We start from the raw sequence: 13,984 nt of genomic DNA, 5'->3' as shown, positions 1-13,984 counted from the left end.
ATGCAGACAGATACCACCCACTTAACTCATTTTCCCTTCATATCTTGGAGGTGTCACTACATAGTACAACTTGCCATTTGCTTGAGAACTAAGCCTAAAAAAAATTCAAACATTTCAGAGGAGTTCATTACTCTCATTTGAGATACAAAGATGTAGACATTTAATAGATGGACAGTGGAGACATCCTTGTCACTTGCAAGTCAAATTATTCATCACATTTTCAACTCTAAGTACTACAAGGTACCTCCAAATTTAATTATCTAGCCCATTAAACTCCAGAGAAAAGTGTGATTTCCAGGAGCAAATGCATCTTCATTAAAGTGATAAAATTTTATTTAAAGAAGGACAAAAATCATTATATATGAGAAAAGGAAAACATTGTGGGGCAAAGACACAAGTTCTAACCTCATCCTTGAGACCACAACATTACCTAATTAGTTGGATGCTCTATTTAAAGGCCCACTTGTTCAAATTATACTCCGAAGATGGAATGGCTTTTTCAGAATCAAACATTAATGCTTCTTTGGCTTGTAGAAATATTCATAGATTAACATATGACTAAAGCTTTTTGCAGTAGTTTAGAAATATAAGAATTTTACCAACATGTAAACTCCTGTAATACACAACCATAATGTCCATGTCACCACATGAACAAAGAACTCACCCATTTTCCAAATTTTGTGGCATTGCCTTCATACAGAATCTGTACAAACTTACAGAAATTCTACATTAATCGAGCAAACAGGTACAAGTTTTATTATGTAGGGCACACAGACACGGCCTTGCAGAGGTCTATAACTTTGCTCAATGACTTCAATAGTTTCTAGTATTTTCTTCAAAGTCCACTTTGATTTATTATTGGAACATTCCTAGTGAGTGATGTAATGAGGGTTTTTCTAAAAATGATTTTAAAATGATCTGTTATGCCAAGCCTAATGAATTCAAAGCCATAGCAACCTATTATAAAGTAATAATTATACCTCAACCTCAAGTGAATTTCTCTTCTCTCTAAAAGCCTTTCTTTTTGGCTGTGTCTCTTTTAAAAGAAAAATAGCATTATCGCAATTGCAGCTATATGGACTCTCAACCTCAGAGTGCCCTTGGCATGACCTTCTCCTACCCTGTCTCCAAGGTTTGTCAAGCTTGAATATTTTGTTCCTGATCCAGACCATAACAACTTATGCTACTAAAACAAAAATGCAGTCAAATGCACAATATGATGTCACTGTACCAGAAAACAGAAAATACAAATATGTACCTGTGAAACATGTCAGTGGTGTAGAAAACAAAACTCTCATATGATTCCACTGATGTAACTTGTACAGAAGTCATTATTTACTAAAGCCAGGAAAGTACAATCCTAAGAACATTTCCAAGATAACAGAGAATAATCTCATAAATATAACTTGTACTCTGACATAAAACTAACAGACAATAAAAATAACTGTTTAAAACTAGGCTAATAAAGTAAATAACAATATATTTTTTACTTCTTCAACACACTGCAGCTGCAATATACTGTTATAGTTACATGCAGTTGTAATAGATTGCATTAAGTATGCAGCAAGTAATAGGCATTCAATTTAACAATAATTACACTAAGTAGAACCATCTACTTTAGTCCCTTTCTGCACTTGCTTCTTTCTTAGCATCAATTTGATCCCTCAGACCTGTGCTTTCATATTTCATTACATCTTTTTCCTTTATCTTTTCCGTTCTGTCAAAATTTTAATCAATTTGTGAGGCATTTTGCACACTTTTGTTGTACACATCTAAATTTATTTGCAGATTAAAATAGAATATAAATAAAGTGGGTTTTTATATTCCTTGGTATCTGTCAAAATAATTTAAATAATAATGCAAGATTCAGGCAAAAAAATTATAAATTCAATACTGTAAGCAAAATTTTATATCAGTTTTAAATATACAAAAGATGTGTGTTTGTAAATTAGATCCAGCATCTGTCATGAGGGCTGATTGTAGAGCCTTCTATGTTCATATGAAAATATCAACAGTTCCTGAAAGATCTTCTATCATTTAGAACTACCTTTAATCTTCATAAGATAATGTGAATCAATATACAGAACACTGGTACTCAAGAGACCAACGTCTATAAATAAGCGATCTATTTGTCATTTTATTTTTAACTTGAAATTCAAACCATCTCTCATAGCTGAGGTATGACACTGAATAATACTTGCTGTCAGTGTATACTTATTCATTATTTTGAACCACTTGTATTGAATGTAAGTTGAACAATTTTAAACATATCGGTTCCCCTAATTGTGACAGGAAATCAAATAACATATGTTTTACTGCTGTGGAATAATATAGTATAATTTTTTTGTCAACACATCCAAAGAATGGATTTCAGTTACACTGCTTACTCTGACTGATTTTGCCTGTAATGAATCATTTTCAAAGTGCCCTGAACATTGCCCTGTCAAATAATTCATGTGTGCTCTTCCTAAATGCTCGCTGCAGCTTTACAAATCATTTTATGTGTAAAGAAATATATTATGTAGCAAAGATCCTGGAATAAGTAAAGATACATTGTGATTGAGCCTGCAGAACTTCAGGCAATAACACATCCTTTCTGCTTCCTTTAGCTGTCCAGAGTGGATCATGGGCAGACACTCTGTCTGCAAGAGAAAAAAATGGAAAGCAAGGGGTAGCATCTTCTCTTAGCCAAGCAGGGAAAAAAAAAAAAAAAAAAAAAAAAAGGACTATGAGTGCAAGATCCTGTAATAGTGACTCCCTTCTACATAGCAGCATGGAAGGTCATGGAGGATAATACTAACTTTGGAACCTAAGAAAACAGTGGTCATAGCCTCTGTGCTGGAGCCCATAGTCTAAGTAAAGTTAGCTTGGTATATAAGGGCAGAGATTCTCGACAGATGAAAAGCATTGTGGACTCTGTACCAGACCAGAAATTCTCCAGACTTCAGAAATGTTACTTTGTTCTAAACACCAAATATTCTCCCACAAACAATAGTTACTTCAGGTTGTAAATCAAATAATTAAATTAGGGCACTCCAGTAATTCTACATTTATTTGAAATGAAGAAATATTCTAAGAAATTTATTTTCTGCCAGAAACCTAAATTTATTAGTAAAGTCGTTAAGACAAAATCCTTGAGCAAAACAATTGCAAAGTTTGTGTCTCTGATCTTTGAAAGATGCTAAAGGCATTTTTTTCCCTATAGGATTAAGAATCTAATTAAGTCTACAGAGTTCAGCTTTAATGAAAATAAAATCTTTCACTCTAAATGTTTTAATTTGTCCCCTAGTGATAGAAATAAATGTTGAATTCAGTGTAGCCTTATACTGTCTGAATGATGTTAGAGTGAGTTGAAGATAGACAGTTCGGTGAAATGAAAGCTATCTCTTATACACTCATTAGGTATTATTACTATAATTTTTTATTCATTCTTTAAGATGTGTACACATATACAATGTATTTTGAAGAGTGAGAGGAAGATGAGGAGAGAAGAAGTCACCATGGAAGAAGAATCTTAAATTCATGGCCATGAGGGATGGCCTATAGAACATAATGAGTAACACAAGGCTATCAATAAGAAAGTAGATTCTAATAGTATAAAGGGGAGATATCTGCCCAGCTCTACTGCTAACAAAGGCTTATTATAAATTAAAGGCCACATGTGTTTTTTATCTGGAAATTGAATAATCAAAGATGGGGTAAAAACCCCCCTGACTGAGATTAAATATTTCCACAACACTACACAGAAGAGACACCACTCTGTGGGGTTACTGAGCAGAGAGCATGTCAATGTATCAAGAACTATAACCACAAAGAAAACCGACTCTTCCTCCTCTAGCAGCCATCAACCTTTAATAACTTCTTATCTAGGACTTGGGAGTTTATGAATCCCCATTTCCGGCTAGAATGGTGACTGGCATACTTTTGTGCAGATCTTGTACAGACACCATAGCAGTTCTGAGTTCATGAGTGCAGCAGTCTGTCATGTACAGAAGGAACATTTTGACCCAATCTTTTTCAATCTTTGGCTCCCACAATCTTTTCATACTCTTTTTTATAAACTCCCCTTAACCTTAGGAAGAGGATATGTGATGTAGAGATCTCATTTATACTTGAGCACTCCATAGACACTTATTCCACAGTTTGATTTATTTTTTTAATCTTGATTATCTATTTTTTAAAGAGGTAACAAATGTTTCTAAAATGAAGATGTCATGAATTGTGTTCAGATCAAATTATCTTTGATTCTTCCTCATGGCAATATGAACAATAAAAAAAAAATCACCCCCTGGGATTCCAGCAATGACTAAAATATGTGTGATAAATGAAGCGATGTAGCATTAGTAAGTGAGGAACAAGGGTTTACATCCAGCATGAGATATGCATGCACTTTGTTCGTTGTTATTTGCTTCTTTTATTAAAAATAGACTCTTCTCTCATACAATGTATCCCAACAACAGGTTCCCCTTGGTCTACTCCTTCCAGCTTCTCCACACTTTCTGCCTTCCCCAGATCCATATCTCTTTCTCTTCAAAAAAGACATGACAGCCAAGCAGGAAAAAGCAAGGTATGGTAAGACAAGGCAAAAGGTTTCATAACAAAGCTGGAGAAGAGAAAACAATCAGAGAAAAAGAGTCCCAAGAAAAAGTCAGAGATACACCCATTCCCACTGTTGGGAGACCCACAAAACACCAAGCTAACAGCCATAATATATACATAGAGGACTTGCTCCAGACCCACTCAGGCCCTGTCCTTGCTGCTTCACTCTCAGTGAGCTCATGGGAGCCATGCTTGATTCAGCGGACCATGTTTGCTTGGTGTCCTCCATCCCGTCTGACTCCCATAAGCTTTTCTCCTCTTTTTTGAGATTCTCTGATCTGAGGGAAAAGACACAATGGAGACCTTCAATTTAAACTCTCTTCACATGATATTTGGCTATGGGTCTGTGCATCCTTTCCAATCATCTTCTGGAGGTAGTCTTTCTAATGACAATTGGACAAGGCATCAATCTATAGAAACCAATCATTAGAAATCATTTCATTGATTTTTTTTTTGGTGGGAGTGTGTAGTCTTGTTCTACCCTAGGTCTCTAGTCTACCCAGTCACTGGTTCCTGACCATCCAGGCAGTATAGAGCACAGACTTCCTCTATGGCATGGACTTCAAGAAAAATGAAACATTGGCTGGCCACTACCACAAGTTCTATGTCACCACTGCCTAAATACACCTTACAGACAGGATGTACATTGTAGGTTCTGTGCCTAGGCTTGTATCCAGGTTTCTCATTCTGTAGCCTGCAAAGTATTACTGTAAAGTAGAACCAATGAGACTAGAACATATGAGTGAAGGTTCCAAGCCTACACTAGCTTGACCTCTTTACAATCAATAAGTTGTGTGGAAGTTGTGCTTGTCAATGGGGCCCTGCTCTCAGTTTCAGAGAGTCTGTTGAATGATTCTGTCCAATCATCAGCCTGGGCTGTTAGGTACCTCCATGGGACCTCCTTGGCCAAGAACTCAACCTACTGAAACACAATCCTCACCCCTGAAAGCCTAGCTTGGCAACAAAAGAATGCCAACTCAGATGTCATAGCCTCCATTACTAAAAGTACTCACTATAGTCACACTCATAGATCCCAAGAAGTTTCCACTGCACTAGATTTCCACACCTCTTCCTGTAAATGTACCCCAATTCCAGCTGTCTTTCAAGGCACTGTTCTTCCATCCCTTCCCCTTCCTCCACTGATCCTTTCTGCTTCTGACCCCACCTGAACTCAATCCACCCTCAGAATCTATTCTATTTCCCCTGCATAGGGTGAACCATGCTTTTCTCTTACAGCCTTCCTCTTTATCTAACTTCTCTGGATCTGTGGAATGTAGCTTGACAATAATTCACTTAACAGCTAATATCAATCTATAAGTGAATACACACCATATTTGTCTTTCTGTGTCTCGATTAACTCACTTATGTTATTCTTGTTTGGTTGGTTTTTCTGGTTCCATCCATAAGCATGCAAATTTCATGATGGCACCTTTTAACAGCTGAGTAATACACCATTTTACAGTAGACCATATTTTCTTTCTGCATTCTTCAGTTTCAGGACACCTAGATTATTTCAAGTGCCTGGTTACTATGGATAAATCCACAATGAACATGGATGAGTAAGGGTCTTTTGAGTGTATGCTTAAGTGTGAAAATAACTGCATATTGAGGTAGATTAATTACTAATTTTTTGAGGAACTGCCATATTGTCACTTATGTTATAGATTTCAGGCATTCTGGCAAATATAAGAGAGAAGCTCAAAGTATTTTGATTTTCATTTCCCTGATGGCTCTAGATTTTATTGGTTGGGAGACTTTTATTAACTGCTTCTGTTTCACTAGAAGTTACCAGTATTTAAAGTCCATATCTAATCTTGATTTAACTTTTGAAAATGGTATCTATCAAGAAAATTATTCATGGTCTTCTACCAGGGCAGAGTACCAGCTTGTGTGCTCTGAAAATACCAGTCTCAAGGCTTCCAGGAGGTCTCCTGCATGCAGGGTGACTGGGCAACAGACCCCACAGTCTGAAGGCCTCCCAAGAGAAAAGCTACAGTCAAGGCAACTGCTTGACTGCTCCTCTAAAGACTCAACAGTCTGAAGGCCTCACAGGAGATCCGCTAGAGCCAGGACCACACATCTACCAGGAGATCCAGCAGCAACCCAGGACCACATGAGGCAAGTACCAGGCAGACATACTCAAATCAGCTAACACCAGGGATAACCAGATGGTGAGAGGCATGCACAAGACCATAAGCAACAGAAGCCAATATAATTTGGCATCATCAGAACCTGGTTCTCCCACCAGAGCAAGCCCTGAATACACCAACACACCTGAAAACTCAGGAAGTTGATTTAAAACCTATCCCATGAAGAAAGAAGATATAAATAAATCACTGAAGGAAATACAGAAAAACATGGGTAAACAAGTAGAAGGCCGTAAAGAGGAAAGAAATAAATCCCTTAAAGAAATACAGGAAAACAAAATCAAACAGGTGAAAGAATTAAACAAAGTGGTGTCAAAGTAAAAACAATAATGAAAATACAAATGGAGGCAACATGTGAAATGGAAAACCTAGGAAAGAGGTTAAGGATTACAGACATAAGCATCACCAAAAGAATAAAAGGAACAGAAGAGAGAATCTCAGGTGTAGAAGATACCTTAGAAGATATTGACACAACTGCCAAAGAAAATTCAACACATAAAAAATTCCTAACTCAAAACATCCAGAAAATTCAGAACACAATGAAATGATCAAATCTAAGAATACTAGAAATAGAGGAAAGCAAAGAATCCCAGCTCAAAAGACCTGAAAATATCTTCAATAAAATCACAGAAGAAAACTTCCCCAAACTAAAGGAAGAGGTGGCAATAAACATACAAGAAGTCTATAGAACACCAAATATATTGGACCAGAATAGGAAATCCTCTCATCACATAATAATTAAAACACTAAATACACAGAGCAAAGAAAGAATATTAAAAGCTGCAAGGGAAAAAAGATCAACTCACATATGAATGCAGACCTATTAAAATTACACCAGACTTCTCAACAGAGACACTGAAATCCAGAAGAGCCTGGACAGAGGTCATGCAGACCCTAACAGAACAAAATGCCAACCCAGGCTACTATACCCAGCAAAACTCTCAATCAACATAGTTGAAGAAACCAAAATATTATGGAAAAAAAAAAACACAAATTCAAACAATATCTATCTACCAATCCAGCCCTCTAGAGGATTCTAGAAGAAAACCTCCACCACAAGGAGGGTACCTAGACCAAAGAAAAAACAAGATATTAATCATCTCACAACAAAGCCAAAAGGCAGAAATCACATGAGCATATTGCCAACTATAACAACAAGTAGGTACTAATAATCATCTGTCTTTAATATCTCTCAATTTCAACATACTCAATTCCTCTATAAAAAGACAAAAGCAAACAGACTGGATATGCAAACAGGATCCAGCATTTTGCTGCATGCAAGAAATACACCTCAATAATAAAGACAGAAACTACCTCAGAGTAAAGGGCTGGAAAAAAAGTCTTCCAAGAAAATGGTCCCAAGAAATAAAGCTGGAGTTGTTATCCTAATAAACAACAACAACAAAAAATAAACTTTCAACCAAAAGTTATCAAGTGAGATGAGGAAGAACATTTCACATACATCAAAAGAAAAATCCAACAAGAGAAAGTCTCAGTTCTGACCATCTATGCCCCAAATGCAAGGCCACCTACATTCATAAAAGAAACTTACTGAATCTCAAAACACATATTGAACCCCATACAATAATAGTGGGAAACTTCAGCACCCCATTGTTAATAATGGATAGGTCACTGAAACAGAAACTGTACAGAGACACAGTGAAACTAATAGAGATTATGAACCAAATGGACTTAACAGACATCTACAGAACATTTCTCGCTAAAACAAACAATATACCTCTTCTCAGCACCTCATGGTACCTTCTCCAAAACCAACCATATAAGCCTCACAAAACAAGCCTCAACCAATATAAGAAGATTAAAATACTCCCATGCATCTTATCAGATTACCATGGACTAAAGGTGGTCTTCAATAACAACAAAAACAACAGAAAACTCACATACCCATGGAAACTGAACAACTTTCTACTCAATGATAACCTGGTGATGGATGAAATAAAAAAATTAAATTAAAGACTTCCTGTAATTCAAAGAAAATGAATACACAGCATACCCAAACTTATGGGACACAATGAAGGCAGAGCTAAGAGAAAAATTCATAGCCCTAAGTGTCCTGGTAAAGAAATTGGAGAGATCCTACACTAGCAACTTAATAGCACACTTGAGAGCTCTAAAACAAAAAGAAGCAAACACAACCAAGAAGAGTAGAGAGAAGGAAGCAGTCAAACTCAGAGCTGAAATCAACCAAATAGAAACAAAGAGAACTTTACAAGTATCTCTCCATTTAATTTGATACTGATTATGAAGAGGAACTTTGAAACACTTGTCCCCTTCCCATGGGAGAGGCTAATTAACATTCCTTAGTCAGAGGACACTTGCTGGATTAACATTTTTTTTAGAAAAATCAACAAGATAGATGAACCCCTAGCCAAACTAACTAAAGGGCACAGAAACAGTATCCAAATCAGCCAGAAATAGAAAGGGAAACATAACAACAGAAATGGAGGAAATTAAAAAAAAAAAAAAAAAACCATCAGACCCTATTACCAAAGCCTATACTCAACAAAACTGGAAAACTAGATGAAATGGATGATTTTCTAGATAGATACCATATACCAAAGTTAAATCAAGAGCAGGTATAGTATCTAAACAGGCCCAAATCCCCTAAGAAAATAGAAGTCATTAAAATCCTCCCAACCAAAGCAAGCCAAGGACCAGATGGCTTTAGTGCAGAATTCTACCAGACCTTCAAAGAATAGCTAATAGTAATATTCTTCAAACTAGTCCTTAAAATAAAAACAAAAGGAGCATTACCTGTTTCATTCCATGAAGCCACAATTCCTTTGATAACTAAACAACATAAGAACCCAATGAAAAAGAGAACTTTAGACCAATTTTACTTATGAATATTGATGCAAAAATACTCAATAAAATTCTCAAAAACCAAATCCAAGAACACATCAAAACCATCATCCACCATGATCAAGTAGGCATCATTCCAGGAATGCAAGATTGGTTCAATATACAAAAATCCATTAACATAATTCATTCTATAAACAAACTCAAAGAAAAAAATCACATGATCATCTCCTTAGATGCTGAAAAAACATTTGACAAATTACAACACCCTTTTATGTTAAAAGTATTGGAGAGATCAGAAATTCAAGGCTCATACCTAAACTTAATAAAAAGCAATACACAGTAAACTAATAATTGTAAGACTCTTGGGGAGCCTTAGCTTACTGGAGACCCCTGAGTGAACCATACTGAGATATAAATTGATGCACAAAGCAAGAGGAATTTTAATGATTAATGATCCAATGCATTGGGGCCTATACCGAAGGTAGAGTGGCGACCTCAGGCAGCCCATTTGGTCAGTTTTTATACAGTTTAAGGGGTGGACTAGAGAAACAGTGACTAGGCACAATATGACTGGCAGAATAGTGTGACTTTTAAACTGATTGGTCTTTGGAGAATGAGGTGGCAAGGACCTCCCTTGTCTGTGAGTGTCAAGGGTTGGTCTGTCCTGCGAAATGTGTCTACGTGTTCTAGGCCTTCCTCACCCACAGGTGGGTTCCCTCCCCATGGTCTGAGGAATGGTAATCAACCTCTCCCTTCCTCCTCTGAATGTTAATCCAGCAAGTGTCCTCTGACGAAGGAATGTTAATTAGCCTCTCCCATGGGAGAGGGACAAGTGTTTCAAAGTTCCTCTTCATAATCAGTATCAAATTAAATGGAGAGATACTTGAAGACATCCCACTAAAATCAGGGACAAGACAAGGATTCCCAATCTCCCCATATCTATTCAACATAGTACTCAAAGTTCTAGCTACAGCAATAAGACAACAAAATGAGACCAAGGGATACAAATTGGCAAAGAAGTAAAGGTATCACTATTTGCAAATGACATGATAGCATAAGCAACTCCTAAAATTATGCTGGAGAACTTATACAGCTGAAAACTAACTTCGGCAGTGTGGCTGGATATAAAATTAACTCAAATAAATCAGTACCCTTCCTTTATACAAATGATAAATAGGCTGAGAAAGAAATTAGAGAAATGACATCCTTCACAATAGTCATAAATAATATAAAACATCTTGGGGTAACTATAAACAAACAAGTGAAAGGTCTTATGACAAAACTTCAAGTCTCTCAAGAAAGAACTTGAAGAAGACCTCTGAAGATGGAGCGATCTCCCATGCTCATGATTGGTAGAATTAACATATTAAAATGGCCATCATACCAAGAACAATCTATAGATTCAACACAATACCCATCAAAATCCTAACACAATTCTTCAAAGATATTGAAAGAACAATTCTCAAATTCATATGGAAAACCAAAAACCCTGAATAGTGAAAATAGTTCTTAGCAATAAAAGAATTTCTGGGGCAATCACCATCAATAAAAGAATTTCTGGGGCAATCACCATCACTGACGTCCAGCTATACTACAGAGCAATAATGATAAAAACAGCATGGTATTGGTACAAAGACAGACAGGTTGATTAATGAATTGAAGACCCAGAAATCAAACCACATACTTGCAGAAACTTGATCTTTGATAAAGAAGCCAAAAATATACAATGGAAAAAGAAAACATCTTCAATAAATAAATAAATGGTCTACCTGGCAGTCCATATGTAGAAAAATGAAAATACATCCGTATTTGTCACTTTACACAAAGCTCAAGTCCAAGTGGATCAAAAACCTCAACAAAACCAGATACACTGAATCTAACAGAAGAGAAAGTGGGAAAGAACCTCAAACTCGTTGGAACAGGGGGAAATTTCCTAAATAGAACTCCATTTTCTCAGGCTCTAAGATCAAGAATTGATAAATGGTACCTCATGAAACTGGAAAGCTTCTGTAAGGCAAAGAATATAGTCAATGGGATAAACTGGCAACCAACAAATTGGGAAAAAATTCTTCACTAGCTCCACATCCGATAGAGGGCTAATATCCAAAATACATAAAGAACTTAAGAAGCTAAGAGGAACACTCCTCCAGTGGTGGTGGGATTGGAAACTGGTGCAACCATTCTTGAAATTGAAGAATGAAAAATTATAAAAATCATTTTTATAGAATATATACATATATAGATGCCTTTTAAGTTCTTTTAGGGACATGGAAAATTTTCTCTGAAGCAAGCCAGGCCAGTTTCAGGAACTGGCTGAAAGTCATTCAGGTGGCGAAACACGATGACAGGCCTGTGGCTCTACGGTTGAAACAAGTGAGAAATAGTCAATCAATAGTTGGTAAATGACAGGGTAGGGCAGTGACATGGTAAAACCACATTTTTGAGAAGAATGAGTGTGCAGAGTGATTGTCACATGACTCTGGATCATTTGGGCTAGATTCCTTTGAAATGTTCCACTGTTCTTAGTTACCCCTCCCTCCCTTGGTCTTCCCAGTGCTATGTTCAAAATTTGTAAAAACAACCAATCATGTGTAACCACGCGAAAATGCCTTCCTTTCCCCACCCCATGCTACAAAAGACCCCTTAGCCTACCACTCGAGGTCAAACTCTGCTGTTGAGAGAGCTTGTGGTTTGACCTTGGCCAGCCAACTTCCCTAATAAAGCCTCTGCTGATTGCACCCAGGTATGGTTTCTTGTGATCTTTGGGTGGTCGTGATTTCCTGAGACTTGAGGAAAGGTCTCCCGAGTCTGGGGGTCTTCAAAATCAATTGGAATGTTCCTTAGAAAATTGGAAATTAGTTCTAGCTGAAGACTCAGCAATACAACTCTTAGGCGTATACCCAAAATATATCCCACCATGCCACAAGGGCACATATTCCACTATATTCATAGCAGCCTTTTTTATGACAGGCAGAAGCTAGAAACAACCCAAATGTCCCACAATGGAAGAATGAATACAGAAAATGTGGTTCATTTATACAACTTCTCAGCTGTTAAGAAAGAGGACATCATGAGTTTTGCAGGCAAATGGATGGAACTAGAAAATATCATGCTGAATGAGGTATCTCAAACACAAAAGGACATGCATGGTATCTACTTACTAATAGGTGAATATTAGCCAAAAAAGTGCAGAATACCCAGGATACAATCTACAGGACTCAAGAAGTTTAACAAGCCACACGGCCCAAGTGAGGATGCTTTAATCCCACTTGTGAGGGGGAAGAAAGCTCTCACAGGGGGCAGAGGGATGGAGGGACCAAGGTGGGAGAGGAGACAGTGAGGGGAAGGGGAAACATTATCAGGTATTGGTGGGGGAACAGGACTGAAGCCCTGAGGCCCAGAAGAAATAATGGAAACAGGCAACTTCGGGAATTAGAAGATAGGGGTACACTCTAGAATGTACCGTAGACCTAGGAGGTGAGAGACTCTCAGGACTCAAAGAGAGGGACCTTGGATAAAGTGCTCTACAGTGGGGAGAAGGGAACTTGTAGAGTCCACCTCCAGTGAAGGGACAGCACATCAAATGGGGGGAATGGGGTTGCCATCTAACAGTCAAAAGCTCTGACCCCGAATAGTTTCTATCCTAAGGAACTACAGGGATAAAACAGAGAAGAGCATGAGAGAAAGGAGGTGCAGTGACAGGCTCAAATTGGGATGCAGTTCAAGGGAAGATCAAGGGCTCTGATACGATTATTGATGCTGTTGTGTGCTTGCAGACAGGAGCCTAGTATAGCTGCCCACTGAGAGGCCCAATAAACAACTGAAAGAGTCAGATACAGATACTAGCACCCAACCAATGGACAGTGGAGGACCCCAAAGGGCTGCTATGCCCTGGCTGAGACTTTCCGTGTGCTGCTGTCTGCAAAGTAACATTCTGCAGTTTTTCCAAGAACAAAACATCCTGTTGAAGGATGGTGCCCCAGGAAAGGAATTTACACTTGACATCCTATTGTCCCCTTCTTGGTTCCTGTTTTCCTATTACCCTCCAGTTGAGTTCCTGTTTTTTCCTGAGTTTGTGTTTTTCCTTCCCTGGCTTGGTGTATATATTGAACCTACCCAGTAAAGACATTGGCATTCTCTCACAGCGAATGACCCGAGTTTGAGTAGTTGTTTAATCCCCCAGACCTAGCCCAAGCTCCATACCAGCAGGCAGCGCCAGCGCTGTCAAGTGGAGATCCCACTGAGATCGGGAAAGAGACGAGAATCTGATGGGATCTTTCCTGGAAGGAGCCACCGGACAGCTCAGTGAGTGAAACATATTGGAGAAGCGGCGTGGGATCAAACTGAAAGTAGTAAGTAGCACTATGAGAGTTTGGTCGTTTTGATTGCGCCATGGGAACTAGGAGTTCCTCCCT

This window comes from Arvicanthis niloticus, chromosome 20, assembly GCF_011762505.2.
Source record: "Arvicanthis niloticus isolate mArvNil1 chromosome 20, mArvNil1.pat.X, whole genome shotgun sequence".
In the NCBI taxonomy this organism is placed as follows: domain Eukaryota; kingdom Metazoa; phylum Chordata; class Mammalia; order Rodentia; family Muridae; genus Arvicanthis; species Arvicanthis niloticus.
Note: the sequence above shows the minus strand (reverse complement) of the source record.